Below are 12,851 nucleotides of genomic sequence, written 5' to 3' on the forward strand. Positions count from 1 at the left end.
ATGGGTAGGAATTAACACGGTGAAGTATGTTACTGGCTAGAAGAGAGGCGAGGCAAAAGTGCGCTAGTTGGAGAATAAGACATGGAATCTGGATCTTTTGTGGAGCAAAGGCTCCTGGGAAGAAGGGGTGAGGGAAGAGGGAGGAGGTCTCTCAGCCTCCAACTCCGCCCTCTCCTCTGCCCCCTTGCAATTCACACACACACACACACACACACACACACACACACACACACACACACACACGGCTGCATGCCTCTTACTAGTGCAGTGGGGAGGGGAAGGTGGGATCGAAATGCAACCTATTCATGTTCCCGCGATGTAACACCCCTCATTTTCCATGCTGGGTAAAGACAAAAACCCTTTACAACCTGTTTCTGGAACTTGTCAGCAGCTGCCAAGAGGAGCATGTTAATTAAACGTCGGCAAAGATGGAAGCCGGAGGCCCTGGCTGTAATTGGACAGTTTGCTTCACCGGATTGAAAAACATTGTGACAAAGGAGGAGGTGCGCGGCGCTCGGCAGGGGTGCGGTGTGGCGGGGAGGAGAGCTGTGGCTTTGATTTCAGCTGATCTGAGCCCCAGTCTCCCTCCCCCAGTAGAGCCGCCTGGCCCAGCCCCATACGCCTACGAAGGGCCTGGGAGGGGCCCGCAGCTTGAGAGGGTGTGGGGTGATGTGGCCGGGGATGCCAGGAGATTTTGGGGGGGATTCCTGAAGCCCACCTCCCACCAATCCCCACCCCAATCCCAAGCACCACCAGGCCAACAGTATTGGGCCCAACCCAGGGCCAGGCTTTTAGGGCTCTGGGGCTCACCCCTCCTCCTGATCACATGACCTGGGTCCTGGGGGCTGCACAGGGAGGGCAGGGGGCCAGCACTGGCTGGGCCATGTGCAGGCTGCACCGAGAGCCTATGCCCAGTGCATCTGTTACTGGTTGAGGATAGTTGTCCAAGTGCTTGGCATTTTGAACAAAGAATTGGACAAAATGTACAAAGTAAGGCAGCAAAAGCAGAGATTTATTTTAAACGAAAGTACACTCCACAGGGTGGGAGCGGGCTCCAGCAAGCAGCTCAAGAGCCTGGGCTACAGAATTTTCTGGGCTTTAAATACTCTCCAGGAGTTTCCCATTGGTTCACTCTATGCACATAAAGTAGTGGCCCGAGACCAGTCTGATTGGTCGCAGAAGAGGACCAATCCAAGGTACTTTCATTTCCAACTGCCAAGCAGCAACTGCCATGCAGAAAAAGGAGGGATTGAAAGGCAGTAGCCTCTGATATCTAGTCAGCATGCATCAGCCTTAGGTTCCCTGCCTCCCGACCCTATTCTCCTGCCTCATTTCCCCCCTGAGAGACACGATCCCCGGAAATCTTTATAGGGGACAGATGGACTGATGGTCTTTCTTCTATAACTGTGTCACACTGACTTGAGGCACAGTCCCTACCTACTGGGGATCACTGAACTCCCGCCCTGATCTATTGAGTGGAGACAGGGTAGTTTCTTGATGGCCAGGGGTGCTGTCTTCATTTGGAACAGGCTGAAAACCTTGTCACAGGATCATCTGAAGCTTGATGGTCTCTAGATGAGAGGAAATGAATTTGGTTAAAAGATTTAATGGGAACTTCAGGGGGTGGATACCTATGCTGTCAGGAATGTTTGTTATAGGAATGAATTACAACAGTCTGCTTAATTACTATAAAGGAAGTGATTCCAATCATTTGAAAGAAAGCAATTAAACCAAAAAATCTGAGAACATGGCTGCTATTATCCAGCCTACAGTAACTATGCAACAAAAACACCAAGGAAAGTTGGTAGACATTTACTTGTCTTTTGGCTGTCTGATGGGAGCTTCAGGCTCCTGGTCCGGGGCTTCAGGTATCACAGACTTGATCCTTGAAACATGTATCCAAGTATCTAATCCTAGTACCTTGACCGTAGAAGGCATAGCCAGTACCACTGAAAATGGTCCCTTCCATTGGGGTTGCAATTGTTGAGCAGGCGATCCCTCCTTCCATGTGTTAACAAGTACCTTATCCCTTAGCCTGATTTTGGGTTGCTGGTTAATTCCCGGTATGGGGAGCCTTTGAATTCCAAACTTTTGCAAAGCCTGCTGAAATTATCTTAAGTTAACTAGGTATTTTACTAAACCAGCTGTTTCTGGATCAGTAATTAGATCATTAGTTAAGAATGGCTTTCCATATAACATTTCATAGGGGGTTATTTTAATTTTTGCTCTAGGGGTATAACGGATTCTTAAGAGGGCTAGAGGCAGTAAACTGACCCAAGTTTTTGATGTTTCCTGACATAGTTTAGCTAACGCTCATTTTAGAGTTTGGTTAGCCCTTTCTGCTCTCCTGGAGGATTGAGGCCTCCATGCTGAATGTAAATAGTATTTGAATCCAAGAGCCTTAGCAACCCCTTGAGTTATTTGGGAGATAAAAGATGTGCCATTATCACTTTGGAGGCTCTGAGGTAACCCAAACCAGGGGATTCTTTTAAGAGAAACTTTATAGCCTCATTAGCCTTCTCTGTTCTGGTAGGGTAAGCTTCGACCCAACCGGTAAAGATATCTGTTAGCACTGACAAAAACTTGTATCCTCTGCAAGCTGGCATATGAGTGAAGTCTAATTGCCAGTCTTCCCCTGGGTAAGTTCCTCTCCTCTGGACTGGTTCTATTAGAGGAGACATTTTGTTTCCTGGGTTAAGTGCACACAGTGAGCAGGCTTGACAGACCTGCTTGACCACCGAAGCTAAGTCAGGCCCAATGAAGAACCTGTTAACCATGGCCAGGGTGGCATCTCTCCCCTATGGAAGGAGTCACCCAGGGTTTTTATAATTCTCCACTGGGCTGTTTGAGGGAGATGTATTTTTGATCCCATATACCACCAGGATCCTTTTTTTTTTTTTTTTTTTTTTTTTTTTTTTGCCCCGCCCGCCCTCTCGCCCTTGTTCCTTTATTAACTGTTCTTCCTGTAGTGTGTGTTCAGGATCCATTGGAAATTGTAGAAAGGAAATCAGTGCTAGGATCTGTTGGGATTGCACCCTGAGGGATGTGGCTTTGGCTTCTCTATCAGCATTTCTGTTCCCTTGTGCTATAGGGGTTAAGTCCCTTAGACGCCCCCTATGGTGGATTATAGCTATGGCCTTTGGCAGGTGTATTGCTTCCAATAGCTGAAGAATTTCAGGCCCATGCTTTATGGGGGAGTGTTTGCTAGCTAGTAGTCCCCTTTCTTTCTAGATTGTAGCATAAGCATGAACTACAAGGAATGCCATATGTAGAATCTGTATAGATGTTAAGCTTTTTCTTTTGTCTCAACATTAATGCTCGGGTGGGAGCAATGATTTCAGCCTTTTGTGCTGATGTGCCAAGGGGCAGTGACTGGGCTTAGATAATGGTGATGTGATTGACTATTGCATACGTAGCTCAGTGCTCTGCATTTGACACAGAACTGCCATCTGTGAACAAGTCCTCAGAATCTGGGGGAGGCTGATCTTTTAAATTAGGCCAGCTAACATGTGTGTGCAATGACTGGCTCACAGGAATGATCTGTTATTGGGCCTATGGGTATTAATGAAGCTGGATTCAAAGTATTACAGGTTTTAAGGGTTACATCTGGATTGTCTAGGAGCATGGCCTGGTATTTGGTTAACCTTTCCCCCATCATCCAGATGTGTCCCTTTATCTCTAAGACTGACTTTACCTGATCTGGGGTTAGAACTTCCAGTGATTGGCTCAGGGTGATTTTAGTGGCTTCCTCCACTAACATAGCAGTGGCTGCTGTTGCCCACAGGCAATTTGGCCATCCCAAGGCCACCCTTTCCAACTTCTTTGAAAAGTAAGTGTTTGGTCCTGGTTCTGATCCTATTTCTGGACTAGCATTCCCAGAGCTATGCCATTCGTCTCTGCTATATACAAGACTAGGGCTTAGTTAGGTCTGGGATCCCAAGAGCTGTAGCCTGGGTAAGGGCTTATTTCAGCTTGCAAAGGCTTCTCTCATTTCCAGGGTCCATTCCATTAGCTCATTTTCAGGCCTCCTTGTTGCTTCATACAGGGGCTTTGCCATGAGCCCTAAATTTGGTACCCATATTCCACAAAACCCAGACATTCCCCAAAAAGAATGAAACTGCTGCTTGGGGTGGGGAGGAGGGGAAGCAAACCACATATGGCTTGCACTCATTCTGGGAATACTTGCCAGGTTCCAGGTGTTAAGATATACCCTAAATAGTGGACCTGTTGGAGAGTAATCTGAGTCTTCTTTTTGAAACTTTGTATCACCTGTAAGCCAGGACATGTAAGGTTTTTATAGTATTTTTGTCAGAAGCCTCTTGGGTTGGGCTAGACACAAGAAGGTGATCCACATACTGGAGTATATTCCCGTCCCCCAGTTTCAGACCCCTCAGATCCCTCTCTAAGGGTTGGGCAAAGAAGTGGGGGCTATCCTGAAAGCCCTGGGGGAGCACTGTCCAAGTGTATTGTTGTTTTTCTCTGGTATTAGGATTTTCCCATTCAAAGGCAAAAGGGTATTGGGACTCTGGGACCAGAGGAATGAAAAAGAAAGCATCTTTTATGTGTAGGACTGAGAACCATTTTGCATCCCCTGGCACCTGAGCCAAGAGAGTACATAGATCCACCACCAATGGGTGGAGAGAGATAACAGCCTCATTAATTATTCTGATATGCTATACTAGCTGGTATTCCCCCAAAAGCTTTAGAATGGGTAAGATGGGAGTATTGCAGGGAGAATTGCAAGGTTTTAAGAGCCCATGGGTAAGTAATACCTCAACTATGGGCACTAGGCCTTTTCTTGCTTGCAGCTTAATTGGGTATTGTTTTCAATTGGGAAAATAGCTAGGATCTTTAAGCCATATTTTGACTGGCACTGCTGTTTTGGCCTTCCCTGGTTTCCCAGTATACCATGCTAGTGGGTTAATCTGTTTATTAATGTGGTCTGGGACACTGTCCGTATTTTTTACTATTAGCAATTTCACTAGGTGATGCTTAAATTATAGTAGTGCCCCTATTTTAACCATAGTATCTCTTCCCAGCAGGGGGACTGGGCATCTTGGTACTACTAGAAATTCCTGTTGGAAGATTTGTTTCTTAAATTGACAAATCAAAGGAGGAGTAAATAATCTTGTTTGTGGCTTTCTTTCCATTCCCATAACACTTGCGGACCGGGAAGAAAGTTTTCTTGTATAAGCAGTAAGAACAGAGTAACTTGCCCCTGTATCAAAAAGAAACTTAATTTGGGTGCCCATGACCTACAGAGTTACCCAGGGCTTCTCAGTAGTAATTACGATATTCCTAGACAGGGGCAGTGAGGAAGACCTGGGGCCCCTTCAGTCTTCATTTGATTCCTCCTTGTGCACAGCTAGGGTTTTACCTGATGGAGCTCCTCGGTAGGAGCAAAGGTAATGAATTCTCCAGTGCCAGGGGTCATAATTGGTGCCCTCACATTTTCAGCAGGGGCTTGGAGGGGGATGAATACAGTCCTTTGCCCAGTTCCCAGCTTTCTTGCACTTGAAGCAAAAGCCCTTTCTGGCATCATCATTCTGGCCCTTTGGGTTTCCCTTGGATGCTTTCTGGGCATTCAGGGCATTGCCGATGATGGCTGCCATAATTTTGGCTTGCTATTTTTCTTTACTCTTTTTTTTTTCCTTCCACCAGATCATGATTGTTATACACCACAAAGGTGATATCAAGAAGCTGATTGTGATTAGTTTGTGGCCCCACCTGTAGCTTTTGGAGCTTATGTCTAATGTTTGGGGTGGATTGGTGAATGAAATGTGCCATTAATATTTTGCTTTCAGGAGAGGAAGGGTCCAGATTAGTATATTTTTTAAAGGCTTCCTTCAGTCTGCCATAAAACATGGCTGGATTTTCCTTCTTGCCCTGTGTAACCTCACTTACTTTATCATAAGTTACGGCCTTAGTTATTTCCTTTTTCATTCCTCCAAGGAGAGCCTCAAGAACTTTAGCCCAGTTGTTTATACCCATGGGTGTGTTATAGTCCCAATTAGGGTCAGTAGTGGGGACTATGTCTGGGCCCAGGTGATTGCCCTGTGGGTTTTGGGCAAATAAATTGTTTGCTTCCTGGCGGGCAGCCTCAAAGATTCATTCCTTTTCAAAAGGGGTGCAACAAGTTGCTAGAATGAATTGAACATCTCTCCATGAGAGATCAAAGGCTAAGGTCAAAGTTTGGAACCCATCTGCAAATTTCCCGGGATTCTTGGAATAGCTTGCTTGCTTTTCCTTACATTGTTGTACATCAGTTACAGAGAAGGGGGCCTGCACTAGGACTGTCCCCTCCGCTCCTGCTACTTCCGCAATGGGTAGCAGGGCTGGCGGGAGAGTTGAATATGGTGTTCTCCTCCAAGTGTGAGGGGGACTTAGTAGGGTCCCCGGTGTTTTGGTTTTAGCCTCAGGAGCCCTCAGCAAGGGGTTATATGGGGGTGGTTTCTGTCACCCTGAGAGAGAGGTGGCCCTTGTGAAAAGGGGTCGTCTATATCTAGTTCTGCATTTGGACTTTCCTTTGAGGGGATTATTGGGTTTTGGTATAGTGCCATGAAGGCCTGTATGTGTGGGATTTCTGACCATGTGCCCTGCCTTTTATAAAATAGGTCTAATTGCAGGATGGTGTCATAATTAAGGCTACTATTGACCACCCGCTGTTCCAGGCTGAGCAGCTCATAATGAGGCCAAACAGTATTGCAGGAAAAGAGAATCATACATTTTCTCTTTAGATTGTCGGGGTCAAGTTGATTTCAGTGGTGGAGGATGTAGCCAAGCAGGGAATCAGGTGAAATAGATGGAGAGTTACCCATAGAGGAACAGGTGGAATTGATGGAGAGTTGCCCATAGTGGTCTGGAAAAGAGAAGAGGACTTTGACAAGTGGAGGGCTCATTAGGTGACCCAAATTTTACACGGGTCATCCCCCTGGAAAAATTCTGGGCCCTGACTGGGGTCCTGGGGGGGGCATCCTTCTTTAGGGCCCCATCTTAGTCTATCGGATATCTCTGACCTTAGATCCGACACCACTATGGAATGGTTTCCTCCACCACTGATGGCCCACTATGAACTTTCCCTCTTGTCCCTGGATGAAGGCATTGACTTCTAGAAATTAATTTTCAGTCAAACCTTTGGATTTTTTCCTATCCCACTTAAAACAATTATTTAACTTTCTAAATTTAGGCGAGATTAAATTGTACATAAATTCCCTTTTATGAATCCCCCCACATGACACACACAAACCATCTGCCCAAACCCTCTGACTTGTCCTTAGCCAGTTGAGTAGGGGAAGGGAAGAATTTAGCATAAGAAAACAAGGTTTAAGTCGCCTGAAATGTAAGCTCACCCTGGATGGGCTGCCACTGTCAACTGCATCACATGGAGGGTTCAGGGATGATAACTGGACAAGACAGAAAAGAGTCCTTCCTGCTTCCAGGCAGGCAGCTATACCCGTTCACTCCTTGGCCTTCAGGTAACACCAGAGGGTGGTCCTGGCCAGTTGCCCTCAATTATTAAAGAGCTGCTAGGAAACGGCCACTCAAAGACTGAAAAAGAAAAGGACTTGGTCCCTCACCCAAGCCAGGCAGTGGGGGTTAGGTGCTTCCACATAGAAACCTTTTGGTTTCACCATAAAGTAGCCCTGGCCAGAAACCTGCAGTTGCCTCTGTGCATAGGCGCTATCCACCGAGGGTCCTGAGTTGGAGAGAAAAAGAGAGAAAGAGGAAAAAGAGAAAAATAAATCCTAAACGTTGGGCTTACCTCCTGACTGGCTCCCCAACATATGTAACCAGTTAAGGGTAGTTGCCTGGGTTCTTGGCGTTTTGAACAAAGAACTGGACAAAACACACAAACAAAACAAGGCAGTGAAAGCAAAGATTTAATTTAAACAAAAGTACACTCCACAGGGTGGGAGCAGCCTCGAGCAAGTGGTTCAAGAGCATGGGTTACAGAATTTTCTGAGGTTTAAATACCCTCTAGAAGTTTCCCATTGGTTCACTCTATGCAAATGAAGTAGTGGCCTGCGGCCAGTCTGATTGGTTGCCAGAGGGGAAGAGTAGGCCCACGACCAGTCTGATTGGTTGTGGGAGGGGACCAATCAGTGGTACTTTCATTTTTCAACTGCCACACAGACAAAGGAGGGGTTGAAAAGTCAGTAGCCTCTGATATCCAGTCAGCATGCGTTGGCCTTAAGTTCCCTGCTTTCAGACCCTATTCTCCTGCCTCACCTCCCTGGCAGAGATCTGGGTTGAGGCCCCTCTTTCCAAAACCAGCACTAGGTCACATAATCAGCTAGATATGACAAACGTGGGCAACTGAGAAGGTCCTCCTGGAAAGCCCAACTGTAAAGTGAAGTTCCTTAGCCCTGCAGAGCCCAAGTTTCTCTCTACAGGGATACAGGGGGTGCACACAGACTGCCCCATCCGTGTGTTTGATGGTTGTACTTCAAGTCCCCTCTTTGTTCTTGACTTGTGAACAATGACACAACCTGGCATGGAGCACTGACTGCGCTGGGCACCGTGCTGAGGGTCTTATGTGCCTCAGCTCATTTAGCCTCCCAGCAACCCTGAGAGAGAGAGAGGCTGCAGCATTCCCATCTTACACGTGGGGAAACTGAAGCCTAGATCAGATAAGTTACTCAGTCAAGGTCACAGATCCTTCTGATTCCAGTGTCTGAACCTGGGCTCCGTGTTCCCTGCTCTCTGACTCCAGGCTCCAGGTATTTAGGATGACCTGACAAAAGGATGGGGTTCCTAAGTAGACAATACCCTTCCCAGGGCCTCCAGACTGGGATGCACAAAAGATGGGGTTACAGCAGACTGGGGGTCACTCCGGAAGGCCCTACACATGTTCCCTATTCTCATACACACGCCCAACTTGCATCTTCTAGGGTGGAACAGTTAACAAGGGCAGAGCCCCCACTTCAGTCCACTTCTGCCTTGGCCCCTGCTTTTCCCCCCACCCCACTCCTATCCCGAGCTGCTGCCCAGTGGGAGCTCTATTTGGGGTGGGAGGCCAGGCTGGGGCCTATGAGAGCCCCAGCAAGTACAGGAAAAGGAGCCATTGTGGCTCAGCCCCAGGGATTAAGAGATACAAATTGGATGTGGATGGCTGAGGCCATTGACTAAAGTCCCTGTGAGCTGAGTTCCCAAGCTGGGAGCAGCCCAAGTCCTGTCCCTGGGCAGCCTGTGCCTGAACGGTGTCCAGGCAGCCTGCTGGGCCTAATCCCGTGGGAGCTGCAGCCCAAGGAGCCCCAGAAATACCGCTGCTGGGGAGAGAGGCTGCCCTTGATGGGGTCGGGCAGCCTAACCCTGGATGCTCAGGGCAGCCGCCCTGAGAAGGGATGGGAGATGAGAAGAAGGTGCACTCACAGGAGTGTGTGTGCACATAAGCCCCTGGCCTGGGCATTGTATCTGTGTGAGACCCTCTAAAGATGGGCAACCCCATGTATTAGGGGCAGTGTCAGGCCCTTTGTGTGTCTGAGGTTTGGGGCACAGGGAATGGGACCTGATATGCCTGACTGAGGGAGTGAGGCATGAGGACGAAAGTGGCAGAGCCCCCGCCCAGCAGGCCCAAGTGGGTGCTCGGTGTGTGTGTGTGTGTGTGTGTGTGTGTACTTGCACATCGTCTAGCGGGGCGCTTGAGAACAGCCCTTCAGAGGTGGTTGGAGGGGCTCTGCAAATTGTAATCAGATTAAGGGACCAATCACTTAGGGCTCTTGAAAAGGCCACAAGGTTTCTAATCAGCCCTGAGCGCCCGGCCCACAAAGCCCAGAGGAACTCGGCGGGAGTCGCCCGCTGGGGGGCCAAGGGGGTGGGGGGCGTTTTTCTTCCCTCGCTGTCTCTTGTAATTATGTCAATTTGCTAGCCAAATTGTTTGCTCGAGTGGACAGGGGGGCTTGTGCCCCATTCATGTGGTAATGTGGGAACCGGCGGCCTCCTGGCTGGGAAAATAGAAGGTACCAGGGACCCTTCTGCAGGGAGCAGGCAGGCCCAGGGGGTGTGGGGCACCCAGGCCTCAGGAACTCATTCCTCACCGTCGTGGGCCTTTTTTCCCACCAATTCCAGCACCTTCCAGCTTGCGTTGTTCTCTGGGATGTCCCTTTGGGCTGGCTGAGATGAAGGATGGGGTAGAGAGGCAAGGACCCCCAGAGGGAGGGCTGGACAAAAGAGGTGACCTCCAGGCTCTCTCAAGGTGAAGGTGGGCAGCTCTCTGTACCCTGTGTCTGTTCCCTTGTGAGACAGGCTGAGGCTTGAAGTTTGGGAGCAGCAGAGGACTCAAAGATGCCAGAAAGATGGGGTCCTGAAAGGGTGAGTCGCACTACACACAGATTCAGGGACAAGCAGAGACTTGGAAGAAAGTTCTTGCTTTGTTTCCTGAGCCTTTAGGCAGGCACCAATCACTGTGCCACCCTTTGTTTACACAGAACCTGACAGCAACGCAGAGAAGTAAGTACTGGGTATCCTATTTCACAGACAAGACTACTGAGGCTCAGAGAAGCTGAGCGACTTGCCCAGCACCACAGAGCTAGGAGATGAGGAGCAGAACTTTGAACCCAGCTCTATCTGATTCCTCTGCCTCTTCTGCCCTGCCCCTACCATATGGGTTCATTCCTTCCTTCAACCAGCAAACAGGAACTGGCTGTTCCCCAACCCCAATTCTGTATGAGGAACTAAGGATGCAGAAGACTAAGATGACCAAGGGAGGGCACTGTCGGGACGGTTAGCACTAGCATACTGCGGTGTGTGCTGCAGTCACTGTCAGCGTGGGGCTGTGGCACACAGCAGTGTCAAGCCTTGGACACATTGCTCAGGAACAAAGGTCATCAGGAACAATGGTTGTTATCAGTCCAGACACAGAACCTGCAGTGCATGCATTTCTCTGCCTCCTGGGCTACTCAGACAGGGTCTTCTCTCCTCCCCAGGCCCCCCTTCAGCATGGAAAGACTCCTCCTCTCTTCCCTGGGTGTGGCACCCCCAACTACTTCGTTTCTCAGATTTGAAGGCCTTGTCCACCCTGGCCACTTCCCACTGGACCCACCTGGGTCATCAGTTTCCTTGTGAATGTGAAGATCCCCCTGTCCACAGGTGTTCACAAGACCACCGTCCTCACCACCCACCCTGCCTTCACCACCAGTGCCCCTCACTCTTCCATTCCAGGGCCATTGGGATGTGCCCTGCTGCCAGCTGGCAGGAGGCTGGGGTGCAGGGTGGTATTGCGAGTCAGGGTGTGGAGAGAGATCTCAGAGATCAGAACCCCTTGTCCCCCAACTGGGAGAAGAGGCCAGAGTTCATGTTTACTTCCATATGGGAGATGGCCAGAAATTCATTCTTCTTAGAGCAAATCCAACTGGTTAGGCAGTTACCATATGACTTCCACTGGGCAAAGTAGTAGGAGGCAGGAGTGCAGGGAGACCTAGGCACTCCCTAAAGTTCCCTAGCCCTGTGAGGAGAGGCAAGACTGAAACCAATGACATAGTACCCAGTCCAGGACAGGAGAAGACTAAAGACCAATAACAGCAAACACAAGGCACTTCTATGTGCCAGGCACAGCTCTAGGCACTTTACATATATTATTAATTCATTTAACCTTCACAATAATCCTATGAGGTCAGTGCAGTTATTATCTCCATTTTACCTCATGAAGAAACTGAAGTACAGAGAAGTTGAGTAACTTACCCACAGCCACACAGCTAACTGCAGAGCAGGCCCCTGACCTCACTTCCCTCCCTCCTGGCAAAACCTACAGAAAGCGCTTGGATTTGAAGAGGCAAACAGGAGAATATCCATTCCAGCTTTCTAGAGACCATGATGTCTAGGCTGAGTCCTGAAGGACCGGTAGGAGTTGCTCGGGCAAAGGATTGGGGATGGAGGGACCAGTGTCTGGGAGGCAACAGAACATCCAGATCAGGAGTGGTGAGGCCAGAGGGGAAGGCAGGGACCTAACCAAGGGCAAATGTGGATCCTATACTAAAGCTAGTGGCAATGAGTCATTGAAGAGTTTTAAGCAGTAGGGGTGACAGGATCAGGAACAGCATTCTCCACTCCCTTCCTCGCTGTTGGGGATACCAACCTCAGGGCTTCATTTAATTCTAGGAATTGTCACACTCAGTTTTGCCCCAGGGCCTTTGCATAGGCTGTGCCTGATGCCTAGAATGTTCTACACACCCTATCCCATTCCATTTTTTTCACTGCTACACATGCCTTTTTTGTACTCTGTACTTTTTCTCCATAGCAGTAATCAAGTTTGTGTTGCTATACTTCTTTTTTGTTTGTTTGTTTGTGTGTGTGGTTTTTTGTTCTTGTTTTTGTTTTTGTTTTTTTGAGACAAAGTCTCACTCTGCCACCCAGGCTGGAGTGCAGTGGCGTGATCTCAGCTCACTGCAACCTCTGCCTCCTTGGTTCAAGAGATTCTCCTTGTCTCAGCCTCCCAAGTAGCTGGGATTACAGGCACCCATGATGGTGTACTTCTTTGTGCCATTTGGCCAGTCTCCCCAGTTCCAAAGGGCAGAGACCCCATCTGCCAAGGGATAAGCTGGGCACATTGCAAGATTGATCATTACTTGTTGAATGAATGAGTGAAAGAATGAATGCATGCATTCACTTTGGCTACACTGGGAGAATGAGATGGAGGTTAGCAAGCAGAGATACCCTTTATGAACACTTATGAGGCTTTTCTGGGACTGACCCAGGTCAGCGACATGCAGGCTGTGAATGTGGGTGGCAGGCGTGTGAATTAAGACAACAGACATACTGAGGGGCTTGGGAATTAATTCTGATGCAGGACTTATAGGACCTAAATCTACCACCTGCTGCATTCTTCCCTTTTTTGAGCAGGGGCTGTAAGAGTA

The 12,851-nt window shown here is 48.6% G+C and overlaps 1 protein-coding gene across 1 annotated transcript in view; it reads right to left on the reverse strand.

Annotated features, from left to right (window-relative positions):
• The window catches only part of WDR93 (WD repeat domain 93), a 289,540-nt gene that overhangs the window by 271,780 nt on the left and 4,909 nt on the right, over positions 1 to 12,851 (reverse strand). The window lies entirely within an intron of this gene.

Source organism: Macaca thibetana, chromosome 7, assembly GCF_024542745.1.
Source record: "Macaca thibetana thibetana isolate TM-01 chromosome 7, ASM2454274v1, whole genome shotgun sequence".
NCBI classification, from domain to species: Eukaryota; Metazoa; Chordata; class Mammalia; order Primates; family Cercopithecidae; genus Macaca; species Macaca thibetana.